This window comes from Limulus polyphemus, unplaced genomic scaffold, assembly GCF_000517525.1.
Source record: "Limulus polyphemus unplaced genomic scaffold, Limulus_polyphemus-2.1.2 Scaffold1102, whole genome shotgun sequence".
Taxonomy (NCBI): Eukaryota; Metazoa; Arthropoda; class Merostomata; order Xiphosura; family Limulidae; genus Limulus; species Limulus polyphemus.
This window is the reverse complement of record NW_013666712.1, coordinates 204,582-219,877: the sequence shown is the minus strand read 5'-3', so window position 1 is coordinate 219,877 and position 15,296 is coordinate 204,582. Positions and strand designations below refer to the sequence as shown.

The following is a 15,296-nucleotide window of genomic DNA, read 5'->3' as shown; positions in this document are numbered from 1 at the left end:
AGTAGCGATTCAGTACAACATTATATACTCTGTGGACAATGATATATTTTGTTCCTACTGTAGAAAGTATTATTGTAATTAATAATCAAGAGTTTGAAATATTTTGGTCCTTTTTATTTACAAGTACTAGGTGCGCGGGTCGGCACTGTGGTAGAACTCTGGGTTTCAGAACTAGCGACGTGGATTCTCATCCATATGATACCAAAAATAGTTCCCATAACTTTAAACTGTAAATGCGTTATAAGAATTACAGTTAATCATTTAGCGAGGATAGTATGGGACTTTGCCACAAATACAACAAATAACACAAACAAATACTTTCTTAAAAAAATAACAATTTCGAGACAAATTTTAATTTCCTTTAAGCAGTTAAGCAACAAATACTTAATGCTTAAGAGACGTTACATTTTTATTCACTTAAAGCAGGAAAGATACAATTAACTGCTTAAGAGACAGCATTCTTTTGTCATCTAAAAGAGCTAAGATGTAGTTAACTGCTTCAAATAGTGTATGTTTTGATTCACCAAAAGCAATTAAGCGATAATGCTTTATTTCACCAAATATTAACTGCTTCAAATAGTGTATGTTTTGATTCACCAAAAGCAATTAAGCGATAATGCTTTATTTCACCAAATATTAACTGCTTCAACTGTTATCTCCTATTTCACCGAATCTTTAAACCAAGAACATATTGGGATCAACTTTTCATAATATTTCAAAAACTTATATTGAGAACTGTGTCATTTTTTAGTGTTATACATATTAAATATTAACTTATTGTTTCAAACCTAAATCTTTAATTATTCTTTAATTTGCACTTCAGAAATTTATCTAGTTATATTGAAGTCACGTGTTAACTAAAGCTCCTTTCTTTCAAAATTAGTTAATTAGGAACTTCACAAGTAAATAAGTGTAATTTTAGACTTCATTTAAATAAAACTATAAAAAAGGTAGTCGTATTTTAAGCTGGTGAATATCATTGGATCTTTAGCTGTCGGCACAATACTCACACACACACACAAAATCACTAAGCGTAAGGATGTCCAGAAGTTATCAGAGTTCTGTATTACAGTGGTCGATAATAATAGTTTGTATATAGATTACACAAAAGGGAACTATTCACATATTTGAACATTAATTATATAGGATGTTTGAATTTGTCAGTCGCAAACAAAAAGTACGTATCGACGTTGTTGAAAGTCTTCTGGTTCTTTACCCTGTTTCATTGCACACATAGTTAACCGACAACAGTAAATGATTAGCTTGTCAGTTTCACGAGCTGGCAGGCGTATAGCACGTGAATAACTTGTATTCACGAGCTGAAAACCTACATACAATATGGTTTCCGTTTCAAACAAGCATATTATTTAAGTTTTTACGGTTCGGTTTTAGGTCATTTTTGTTCATAAAGTCATTGGTTTTTTCCAGTCTAATAAATAGAAAGTTATATAAAAATAAATTCAACATAGTGGCAAATAGCAGAGTTGAAAATTATCGTTATTTTGACAGTGTAAAACTACACGTAACAAGATAAACATATACTGTGTAACATTAATAAAATTTAAACGTTCAGTTAAAATTAACGAGATTTAACACTGTACCTTCTGAATGTACGATATACGTTCTGTAAAGAGATTTAAAATATAACATTATACGCTTTGTTAGCAATAAAAAAGTAGAACATTACACATTCTGTTAACAGCGATACTTTTTACTCTTGAAGAAGAATAGTCAACTATTCGAAAGCGCTAGAGTTTTTGGGTCTTTCAAAATCTAGTGATACGAAATTTTACAATACTTTCTGCTAACAGAGATACGAAATAACATCTGACGTTCCTATTAACAGCGATTCGATGTCACACTGGATGTTCTGATAACAGTGGTACTATACAGCATTACACATTATGTTAACAGTGATTCGGCACAACATTTAATACTCTGTGAACAGTGATACGATGTAACATTATACGTTCTGTCAAGAGTAAGGAGATACGTATTAACTGGAAAGAGAGGATCGATACGAAATTTAAGCAGCAATATGCGTATATGCTACAGCACGATGTTAGGCTTACCGGCACTAACTAATTTGGCTTATTAAGTAATAATGTACAAGATTACTACATGCTAAGATTTATTTACATAGAATATATTCCTTGAATTTTACAGTCCTTCTTTCTATTAATACAGCTAATTTTACACATGTTAATTAGTAGAAATCTCTTTTGCTTGAATGTTTGGTACAACACACAGATTTTCGATAAGAGTTTGATCTGGAAACAGTTCCAAGAAGAAATATTTTCAGTACTAAAATCTGTAATTTTAAAGTTGTGATGTTCTTTGTTGTTGTTGTTGTTGCCAGGTGGTTCCATGCCCAGACTCTTCCTAGGACTTGTGATACCTTCCAGACAAGCTATCGATCCAACCGGGCTGCCAGGAAGAACCGATTCCGAAGGTAGCACCGATGAAACTTGGGGAAGAGGTAAGTGGCTATGTCGGTTGGCTCGGATTGCGGTTTTTGTTCTTATTCTAGACACAGAATCCAACATTCTTGATCACTTAGTTTACCAGCGGTCGATAGATAAGCGTGAAAATCTTGTGTGGTGTTTCGGATTGAATTAATTACCTCCATGTTCGTATGGATGAAAAAAAAATGTCAGCGTATGCTAGTAACAATGGAATTACTCGAAACAACAGCCAGGTATCCAAGATAGGTGAAAAAAACGTAGCAATGCATGATAAAATGAGTTTAAGTAACCTGGATTCCCATTGCTCCAAACAGAATTATTCAAGATTATAGAAAATGACTTCAACTGCAGTGCAAAAAGCAGTTAGTTGAAAGTGCACAAGGAAAGTTTCTTATAAAAGAGCATTTTAAACGCAGTTATGTGTAAAATAGCCTTTAAAGCTATCTAACGTTTAGGATTTTCCATGCTTCAAGGTTTGAATTTTAAATATGAAAAAAGGAAACCCTCAAATATGACTTTAAAAGATTTATACCCGCGCGGATTTACGCTTTCACAGCATTTAGTTATTGTTATTTTCTCTTCACAGCATTTAGGTTTTATTAGGTATGTACACTGTGCTGTAATATCTAGCAGGCTATTTCTGTTCAACCTCAGATAAAAAAATTACTGTCAAATGTCTTTTATTTTTTTTATCTCCGAGTAATAGGATATGCCGAACGTAGGTCAAAGGTTAGCATGCGAGACTGTGGATCTGTGAGTCGATCGTTTGCGTTTCCTTGTCAAAGAAACAAAAAGCTCTCTGTACTTTGGGGCCGTGTGTGTATTATAAGGGTGACAGTCAAACCACACTATACGGTCAGACAAGAAAAGCTCAAGCGTTGGCGGTAAGTGCTGTTGACTAGTGCCTTGTCTCTAGTCTATCAGCTCATAATTAGGGGCTCTAGCAGTCTCTAGATAGTCTTCGAGAAGCAAAACAGACAATTACCAGGACTTCCCATTTCGAAAACATTTTTTATACTGTTCTGGGCAACAGTTCAATAGATTAAGAAGAAGATAATGATTTCTTTCTCTGCGAGTTCACTTTAAGAGAATGATAATACGTGATTTGATTATTTTTCTTGGGGGGGATCTATAAAACTGTGATTAAAAGCTTTTACGTCAGGTTTATTCGAGGAAAATCATCTTGTGATAGTTTTGAAGGACGTTTCAGCCTATATTAGAATTTCTTAATCGAGAAGAGAAAATCTTCAAAAAATTCTTATTGTTTGCGAACAACATGTTTAGGTCTGTCTGTCTCCATGAATTCTGGCAACCGACACATTCTACTGGTCCCTGTCCTACACCAGCGATTCATTTCCTTGATGTTAACTCATTTTCTTTTTCAATAATCTTAAAATATACCACCTCAATTTCTATGTCTATTTTTGGATGCCTGTTCACGATTTCACACAAGAATTATTTTTATATCTAAAACTGAGGGAATGAAAAGCGAATAAACGTCATGTTGGTTTCAACAGAAATGAATTTTTTTATTTGAAGACATTTGCTTGGTTTGTTTTCCCTCTGTTTTCTCTTTTCATTGTTTCTTATCTACCAGACTTCACTACAAAATGTTAATTTTTTCTTTAACAAAAATGCTTTCATGAATCGATTCGTGGAATTATCACACATTATAAGTTGTCCTAAAGAGATTTTGAAATTAAACCCAGCTATACTTATTAAAAACGTTGGACTGGAAGTAACCAAACAATTCCTCAAACAGTTGTATACTTCTTAAAGATGTATCTTCATTATGATAGTTATGACGGCCAAGTATAGTTTAATCGATATTTTAAGTACTGATAACATTAACTGAAAATTTAATTTTGAAGTTACGTATAATATAAATAATTTTTTATTAATATTATAACACTACTTTGTTCTTCCTTCAAATTCTTTGCAGCTTAGAAAGTTGCAAATCGACATAAGCCATATCTGTATTCGAAAAACATCCTGACGATGATAGAAATGTGAAGTTCGACCATGCCAATACTCCAGCAAACATCTACACATTTGTCGAGTTGTAGGTGTGTGGATATCAGCTATGTCTGTACTCAATAAACACTTACATTTTTTGTAGTAGTAGGAGTGTGTATGTCAGCCATACCTGTACTCCTGAAAACATCTACACGTTTTTCCATGGTAGACGTGTTGACATCAGCCATATTTGTATTCCAAAAATATCCTAACGCTGTTACAATTTTCTTATAGTAGGATTGTGGACGTCAAGCATGTTTGTACTCCAGTGAATGTTGTTGTTGTTTTTTTTGTATGGTAGAAATGTGTATTTGAGCCATGTCTGTACTTCAATAGACATCAAAATGTTTTTTTTTAATAACATAAGTATGGATGTCAGTCATCTCTGTAATCCATCAAAAATCTATATGTTTTATAGCAGTAGAAGTACGGATGTCAGCCATATACAACAAACACTTACACTTTTTCTGAAGGACGGACTGCATATGTCATTAATGTCTGGATTTCAACAAATAAAGGCATGGTTTTCTTAAGGTGGAAGTTTCGACTGACTCATGTATATACTACTTTCTTTGTTTTTCTTTGCCATCTGCATTATATAAATTTTGTGCGTATTTAAATGACATATAGTAGAAACAGGTTTAAACAAAGCAGAATATGCGTTGGTGTCACGTCCTAGATATCTAAATATACGCTTGCCCCAAGCGACCGAAGTGGTCGTTTTAATAATTATGTAATGGAGAGAGAGCAGTCAAACCATTATGTACACGTGAGATATGTTGCTGTAAATAGGCCTGTCAGTGATATTATCTCTTCTGATGACATTTATTCGCAGTCGGTTTCTCTCCCATATCACGTCTGATTATCAACACGTTCTCCTTACGTTCTATTTCTGAAGTTTACTATGTCATGCGATTTGGGTGGGGCTCAGAAGCATGCTCTATAATAACATGTATGAAAAATTAGTAGGATATATAGGTCAGTCGATCAATAGTAGGAATTTTATTTTAATGAAATCGAACTGCTGGATCGGTGATGTTGTATGCTTCTGCTTTAGTGTCATGATATATCTTACGTTTTTGTTTCTGATGTTACTTGGTGTTTGATTAGTTCGTTTTCGTTTTGTGTGTCTCAGTGCAGGACATAGTTGTTAATTTAAAACTGTTTAAGAAAAGTACTACGTGATCACTTGGTAAAAAAATGAACATTTTCATCAATTAAAACCAAAGAAGCACTACATTTGAGCATAACTAGAAAGATAAGTGTAATGCAAAAGCGCTACATCTAAATCTGAGTTGAGAAAAACGGTATCGATACACCAACTACAGCTAAATAAATACACCTGAGCCTGAACATAAAGAACAAAGTTTGTACACTGGCAATAGTAAAAAAGCACTGAACCTGACAGAACGAATGAAAAAACACACCAGTATGTCAGAGAAATATTACGTCTGACCCTAATTACAGACAATAGAACTTTCAACAATAACAAGCATCTGAATACATTTTGACGTAAAAAGGTTACCAACATTACCTGGATCTGTTCTCAATAAAGTAGATTTTAAAAGTTCAGTTAATAACCTTTACGTCTGCCAACTGGTAGTGTTTTAGCTGAATGAAGAAACATATAAAAAAATCAAAATGACAGTAAACCCACCTAAAACAAATCGGCAGGGCTTATTGGTCGAATGTAGAGACCTCAACTCGCCATGTCTTTCCGCTCTGCCGTTCATTCATAGCTCGGTTCTTTATGGGGGTTCAGTTAGTGGACACAAGTTAGCCACTGTTTATGTTCTGATAACAATCCAAGGAGATCAGGCCAACTTTCAAGTCATCAGTATATATACACACTTACTCCAAAGGCAAGATGATCTTGTAGTGCAACAGCTAGTCAGACACCCAGAGACGTATCTCTTTGTACCAAAAACTCTCCTATTCTAATAGCCTACTGCGCCGGTTCGGTCTCAAGTATGACGTCACGCTTATCGAGCGAGGTAGATAGATACCAGCCGGCATAACATCGGAACTACACAAACGTAGTATTCTGCTCGAGTTCTTAACAGGTAAGGTACAAACAAACTGACTGATGCCCTGTTGCTCATTAACCATGACGTTTCATGAAAAAACTGTTCTACCTAATAATAACAATGTAGTGTGAAAAGATGTTTGTTTTCTACTTGAAAAGAGCAATGTAGTGTGAAATGATATTTATTTTCTACTTGAAAATAACAATGTAGTGTGAAAGAAATTTTGTTTTCTACTTGAAAATAACAATGTAGTGTCAAATGATGTTTATTTTCTACTTGAAAATAACAATGTAGTGTGAAAGAAATTTTGTTTTCTACTTGAAAATAACAATGTAGTGTGAAATGATATTTATTTTCTACTTGAAAATAACAATGTAGTGTGAAAGGATGTTTATTTTCTACTTGAAAATAACAATGTAGTGTGAAAGAACTTTTGTTTTCTACTTGAAAATAACAATGTAGTGTGAAAGGATGTTTATTTTCTATTTGAAAGGAACAATGCTGTCTCATAATATGATAAGTTGTTCTTGTTGCTTTCTCACTTTCGTATAAGAGAAAATCACCGATCCTAGTGTTCAAGCGGTCTTACATTTAAGCTGAAAAATAATATCTAAAGTATAAAACTAAATTACTTGAAATCGTAATTCACACACGTTTCAAAATAAAACGTGAAATATATTTAAGTAGTTACAAACTAAGACCATGTTAAATTTTGTCTCACCAAGATTTGTTCACATTCATATATATATAAACGGTTTCTGGGAAGGTATATCAAGTCACCTTCACCTAAACACGTCGAATAAATTGTATCTGGTATTTATGGTAGATTTCTAAGTTGATGTTAGTTCAGGTGTAAGAGATTAAACCTCTCATAATTATGTTGTTATACTAGATGGTAACCTAAGGAACTAAATAAATAAAATATTGTGATGCTGAAAATATTTCTAGTAGCTCCAGCCACACAGATATTAAATAATAATTTTTTAATTTATTATTACGTCGAGAAAATAATTTATAGAATATTTAAATCGAGCAGTCTGTGGTTTGTTAATATTAACTTGTACCACTGATAAATTTCAAGCAGTGGTTTTTAAACTGATCGAAAAGTTAAAGTTCACGGGGTAGATGACCAGGAGAAGTTTATATTGTTGAAATATTGAAGGCTTATAACAGAGAAGTTTAACAGACTGCAACTAATTAAAATTACTTGAGGCGACGAATCTTTTGTCACATTTGATAAAGGTCATCTTTCAAATTGTAAATAGTTAAGTACAAATTTAGCTTAATACAACAGCTTAAGAAATAAAACTGTTCAAACTTTAAATTATTTCAGAATTGTAGCTTCATCTAAATATATGTTGATTATTTAGATTCGCAGAATTCAGAAACTTTACTTTGATATCAATAATTTGTATTATTTAAAGGATTGGGAACTCTTCGTTGTTTTTGTTATAAACGTGTATTTTGTTTATTTCTATGTTTTAGAGCAAAGTAACATTAAGCTATTTGATTTATATACCGCAGAGAATCAAACTCTGGATTTTAGCATTGTAAATCCGTAGACTTGCCTTTATCTTACTGGGGAGACTTTTTCGTGATTTTTATTATTAGGGTTTGGAACTCTTCGTGATTTTGTTATAAACAGTGATGATTATTGAAAATATAGTTAAAATATATTCAAATGTCACTTGACAGAACCAACACAACGCGAAACCAAATGAACAATTTTCTTATAGCCTTTAGAACAACTGATCCGACTGAAGTATTAGCACCATAAATGTGTCAATTAACATTACGATACAGGTATCGTCTGTTAATTCATAACATATTAGTGACCAAATCGGAATGTTAAAACCTCAAACGACTTCAGTTAGCCTTAAATTATAGCTATGCGTGTTTTTGCTTCACTGTGTTTCTATAGCATGAGAAGAAATGTGAACAGAATGAAGCTGATGAGCTGCGTAAATCTTGTTTTCTCGTCTCACAAGGTCACTTTACACTACAAACAGTTTTACAGGGGTTTCTTGTCTGAGTCGTTAAAACTTGAACTGAGTTGATATTGCCTATAACCACCAAAATGGAATTACAACATTTGTAAGAATACATCACACACACACATTTTCAAAAGTTAATGATGCACATTTCTTGTGATTCAGACAGTACGTGAGAATTAGTTTAGATGTTTATTGGGGTAATGATTATCGTATTTGAATTGCTTAGAAAATTTTCACAATTTTATGTTTGGCTTTCTCAACACAAAAACATACATTTGTGGTCTTTCCTGTGCGTCGCACCAGGTCACTCAACATGTGTAAAAGTTACATTGATATTTACACAAAATCTGTAATATTTTTCTTACTTATGTTAATACCGAATCAACTATTTAACTTTTAGGACAGAGCAGTGTGAAATACAAGTCTTAAAAGTTTGTTTTCGACTTTAATCAAATAAAATAATTCAGACAGCAATTCGAAACACGGTTTTACGTTATTAAAATATAACAATTGAGACAGTAGTCCCAAATGTATCTTTGTTAGTCAAACAAAGTGGTACAGTATCACAAAAAGCGTGGCCTGATGTTATTATAATCAAATAGCCTAGACAACAGCACTAGAAGCATTGCATCATGTTAATCAAATGAGATAGACCACACATGCGAAAAACATGTCCTAACGTTTACCAGAACGTGCTTACTGAAAACAGTAAATTTTATTTGTACATGTACAAAGTCTTGTATCCATATCATTGTTGGTGCATTTTCAATGGCAGCAAACAATGAAGCATCGAAAGAGAAGCTTTTCACTAATGAATAATAACGAAACTAGTTTCATAGAATCAATTATGTTGTTAACTTTCAAATATGTATACTCACACAGCCCTTATATCTATCTATATATATATATACTTATGATTAAAAAAATTCAACGTAGATAGTTATAAAAGTTAGATAAAGGTTTATGGCCAAAATTATTTGTTAGAAAATTAAATTCGCGAGACATCGTGTAGAATGATTCTGTCAGGCTTTTTTCTTACCAACTATGTTCGCGCTGAAAATATTTCCATTATTTTCTGTAGATACTGAAATAACGTTATCATTCAACTGTCATGCTACATAAATCACGCTCAAGAGACTCGGTTTTTGTTGTAGATAGTGACATATAGGCACGTGTAGTAATTTATATACCGGGTCCCAACTACGGACAACACAACAACAAATACACGTTAACAAAACACAATATCACCCAAAGGGAATAAGCGGCCGGATCCTGGTATTCGGAGATGTCCGGACAACGTGTCATGTATATAAAACACAACCCACTATGCCCAGTGTTTACACCTCATTGGATACGTATCCGCGTTTTGAATTTCGCAGAGAAAAGTGTTTTGTTGAAGAACTCCACGATCTGGGAAAAAAAGGCGGATGGGGGGGGGGTAGCATATGTGAGGTAGCCCACTAGGAAAGTCCGGTTGTTTTGTTCCTTCTTAGGAATAAAAAGAAAAATTATATTTTAATGTGTAAGACTATGTACATAGTAAATGAAGTTTAACAACGTTAAACTGATGAACTTTGCAATTTTACTATTATCCCACGTGTGTACCATCGTGTTTATTGTTGTATATTTAAAAGTATGCAATGACACGCTTGTTGCTCAGCAGCTATTCACCTAATCACTTTAGAAAGGCTTTTGTACCCAACGTACTAGACCTGCGCGTTTACTTTGATGTGTTGTTGTAGTGGGAATTAAGGAACCAGTGTGTGTGTGTGTGTGTGTGTACCTTACACAAACTGTTTTACTTTACCATGATAGTAGTGTTTATTTGGAATTTTGATAGACTAGAGGAAAGGCAGCTAATCAACACCACCCACTGCCAACTCTTGGTCTTCTGTTTTACCAGCGAATAGTGATATTGACCGCCACATTATAGGGCCACCACAGCTGAAAGGGTGAGCATGTTCGGTGATGGGGATTCGAACCCGCGACCCGCAAGTTGCGAGTCGAGCACCTTAACCACCAAGCCATGCCATGATAGTACTTTACCATGTTCATATGTATGAAATGATATCATAATGTACATATGTGGAACATTTATAATGAACAGAACGTTTGTAATAGATATTGAGGAATATACGTATATATTTATTTATATATATATATAAAAACATAGAATCCTTGTTTTTCCTATTAGAAGGTGAATTTTATTAAACTCCTTGTTTTTACAGAAAATGGGTGCCTTTATGACACAAGCTACACGGTGGTATTACTAATACATTTACTATGAAGAACTCCGGTGAAGAAGACCCAATGAAAATTTTGAACTAAAATCTTTGTGGAAAGAGAGGGGCAAAAACACAATAAATAAAACGACAGTTATTCAAAATAAGCTTAACAAGTTGAAATTACTGAGAAGTTGTATACTTATATCCTTGTATAAAATAGTTTTTATCTATGACTTCATCGGATCAGTTCGGATGTTTTGACGATAACAATAAATATGAATAAATGGATGCTTAGACTTACAAGTCATTTATTAAATTAGCGTTGTTAAAATGATTTTAGCTCTTGGCATATTAATTAAAATATTCAATAAAATGGTTTTTTGTTGTTTGTTGCATTTTACGCAAAGCTACTCGTGGTCTATCTGCGTTAGCCGTCCCAAATTTTGAAGTAATAATCTAGAGGGAAGGCAGCTAGTCAATAGCGCCCACCCCTAACTCTTGAGTTACCCTTTACCAACAGATAATTTGACTGACCATCATATAATAACACCCCCATGGCTGAAAAGATGAGCATATTCAGTGATGGGATTTAATCCCGCGACCCTCAAATTGTGGGTCGAACACTCTAACTACCAGACCATGCTAGGCCCAACAAGATTATGTTTTGTTTATAGCGAACTCTCGTTATGATGACCAATGATATACAACTAGTTTTCATATAAAGCGGCTTTAAGACTTGTAGAAACATTAAAATGCTCATGTTGAGTTGTCGACTAACAAACTTAAATTTGCATGTTTGAACGTTTAATCAAATATGAAACCATGACTCGTTTTCTGTTTTAGCAAGTGATATTTTACTTATATATTAAAAGTGCGCGTATATAAACGGAAGTTTTTTCTGTAATTGAGAAAGATCTCGTTTACGATCAAATCATATTTTATATTTAATAACATGAAAATATTTTTGTGCGAAAGAAGTTCACAAATCTCCATTTTTTGTCATGTCGCCTACAATTGTTTTATGAGATATGGTCAATAGATGGCGGAGGTGTTGGCACTATCAAACACGAGTAGATTATATAATCATAATAATACAACGTGAGCTGTATATAAATGTACAGCACAGGTCAGGGCCAGATTTAGAACTTTTGAGGCTCTCTTGTGGTACTGCGATGCTGAATGATTCAAAATTGAGGTTCCCTTTTGGGGGCTCGAGGCTCCACGCAATTCCACTGGTTGCATCCCCTCTAAGTCCAACGCTGGCTCAAGTGCGAGCAAAATATTGCTCAACATAATGTCAGCATCTAAAAAAAAAGATGCAGGAAAAGATAAAGTTACAGCAGAAATTATCACAAATAATATTGAAAAACTGACACCATTAATAACGTATTTAGTTAAATGAGTTTTCCCACATATTAAATTTTTTTGTCATTATACCAAAATTAAAAGGAGGAAATAAAGATGATTTAAATAATTACAGACTGATGGCTTTGTTATCAGTTATATAAAAGATTCTTGAGAAGATTGTTAAAAAAATAATAGTAAAATTTCTAAATTTATGACATTGTTTCTCAAAATTTCAATTTGAATATCGTGATAATATGAATACAGAAGTTGCAGTTATTAGAGTGGTTAATAAATTAAATCAATCGATTAATGATGATAAAATAACATATGCTCTTTTTTTAGATATATCAAAAGCTTTTGACACGATTTCGCAAGAACTTTAGTAAAAAAAAAAAGCTTAATAAAATTGGAATAAGAGGTGTTGTTTTAAATTGTTTTAAATCATATATATCGAATAGAAAACAAGTAGTTAAAATAAATAATGTTATAAGTGATGAAATGAATTTAACCGCTGGAGTACCTCAGGGATAATTATTAGGACCATTGATATTTTTAAATGATTTCTGTGAAAGTAGGTCTAATGGAGAAATAACAAGTTTTGCAGATGACTCGGTATTAATATATAATGGAAATTCTGATAATTAGCTCATAAAAATTAACATAAGATACATTTAAAATACATAAGAAGGGGTTTTTATTATGTTTAAATGTAAATAAAACGGTCTTCATGAGATTTTCTTTAACAAAATCTAGTCGAATAATTCTAAAATAGCCAATAATTTACGAGAATTGTACTTGCAAAAATTCTTCTATCAAAAATGATATGAATAATAATTGAATTATACAAAAGTCAGAAAGTGTCAAGTATATTGGAGTAATGTTAAATCATAGATTAAATTGGAAAGAACACATAAACATAATGGAGAAAAAATTAAAGATATCAGCATTAAAATTTTATTATATAAAAAGATATTGATCTTAGAATGAAATGAAAAATGTTTATTATGCTTTGTTTGATTCAGTTATACAATATGGTATTACCTTTTGGGGAGGTACCTATCTAACAAATTTAAGAGCTATAATACATTTACAAAAGAATATTCTAAGATGCATATTAACATTATCACAGTATGACCATACTAAATTACGTTTTCAAAATTTAACTGTACTACCATTGTGCAAATTATATATCTATAAGATATTAAATATATTCAGTAAAGATATTCAAAATTAGGAAAAAATAAAATCAATATACGAAACAAGAGCTGAAGTACATGGGAACTTGAAAATTCCTAAAGTAAACAAGTAATATTTAGAAAAAAGTTATTTGTATCAAGCACCAAAATTATATAATAATATTCCAAAGGAAATGAGATCACTGTTAAGTATAAAAAACAAAAACATTAAGTTAGCATTAAAGAAATGGATAGCTAATATAGAACTAAAAAGTATTATTTAAAGTTTATACACCATATAGAAATAAAAAATAGGTCAAAATGGAAATAAAATGTTAACAAAATGTAAATAATTTTGTAAAGGAAATATTGATGATTTATTTAGGGTTTAATAATACATTTATTGAGAATCCACATTCGAGAAATATTGTGGATCTTTTCTTTTCTGTGTTATATATTATTTGTATTTAATGTATTGTGTGTATTTTTAATTAAATTGAATTGTAGTGCACATAGTGTTTATTACAAAATAACAAGAGTTAACAACATTAAGGGTCGAGCGTTTCCCAGTGGTTAGCGTGTCTGGCTGTGGATCTGTTGGTTCATCATCCATTCACGTTCCATTACCACAAAACAAACAAACAAACAAAAATCCGGTTTCCCAGTGGTTAGCGTGTCTGGCTGTGGATCTTTTGGTTCATCATCCATTCACGTCCCATTACCACAAAACAAACAAACAAACACACGCTAACCACTGGGCAACCGGATTTTTGCCAGGGAACGTGAATGGATGATGAACCAACAGATCCACAATTACCACAAAACAAACAAACAAATAAAAATCCCGTTGCCCAGTGGTTAGCGTGTCTGGCTGTGGATCTGTTGGCTCATCATCCATTCACGTTCCATTACCACAAAACAAACAAAAATCCGGTTGCCCAGTGGTTAGCGTGTCTGGCTGTGGATCTGTTGGTTCATCATCCATTCACGTCCCATTACCACAAAACAAACAAACAAAAATCCGTATTTTGGAGTGATGGGTACGTTTTAAGGGGGACGGTCAAGTCCCACTATTCGATCAGACAAGAGTTAGCGGTGGGTGATCTAGTCTACTAGTTCGAAATTAGGGACAGTTAGCATAAATAACTCTCAAGTAGTTTTGCGTGAATATCGAAAAACAAACGATTGTATAAAAAATAACAACATTAAATTACTATTGTCATAGTCACGAAGCTGTGCTATTCACAGCTTGTTGATTTTCCTATGAACTGTATATGCCTGTTGTATGATTGTTTGGCGCCGATATGTTAGAGGCATTATAAGATTTTTATCGCGATAATGTGTTTGTCCTTTTTTTAATGTGTATGAGGTAAGTTGAATAGTTGCTTATATATCCTTGTTCTTTATTTGAAAACTGTTTTATTTAGTTCTCTGTTATCTAGTTGTTTCTATTGGTCGTGATAGGATACGCTTCTCAGTAATTCCTATACCGTAACCCAATCATGTCCAGCACAAAAATATATGTTGCTATAACAAACAAAAAGTAAAGTGATAGTTATTCAAAATAAGCTTCATAAGTGAGAAGCTGTGTACGTGTATTCTTTCATAAGCTGTTTGATATGCAAAACTTCATCGAACAGTACAGTTGTAGGAATATATAGTTGATTATGAAATACCTGACAGAATCAATCAACGTGATACCTCGCGCAATGTGATTTATTAACGGAACAAATTTGTTAATGTGATGCCTAATCCTCAGCCATACTCGAGATTTTTTCAGACTTCTTCAGTCTTGCTAAGAAATTATTAATTTATCCATATCTATTCATTATTTGTTGCCTTCTGTTTTTAATCGTTAACACTTTATGATTCATGTGGGCCTTATTATAAAACAGACGCGCGACCGTTTGTATACTTGAACAAAAAAAAGAACGCAATGAAACAGTGACACTGGCGAATTCGGTTCCCTGTTCAGCAACAATTGACGAAAGAATCCACAGTTTTTTCTGTAGGGGTTGGAGATTGAGTATGTAGCAGATATATGTAT

At 32.9% G+C, this 15,296-nt stretch overlaps 1 protein-coding gene across 2 annotated transcripts in view; it reads right to left on the bottom strand.

Moving 5' to 3' along the window:
• LOC106462143 (potassium voltage-gated channel subfamily B member 1-like) overlaps positions 1-14,462 on the bottom strand; it is a 76,785-nt gene extending 62,323 nt beyond the window's left edge. The window contains exons 1-2 of one of the 2 annotated variants that reach the window (XM_022389311.1): positions 14,451-14,462; positions 6,139-6,264 (exon numbers count right to left, since the gene is read on the bottom strand). The gene's annotated coding sequence lies outside the window, so the exon portion shown is untranslated. Of the gene's footprint in view, positions 1-6,138; positions 6,404-14,450 lie in introns of those variants that run through there. The other variant, XM_013922037.2, reaches the window with a different exon arrangement.
• Between the last annotated feature and the right edge of the window lie 834 nt (positions 14,463-15,296).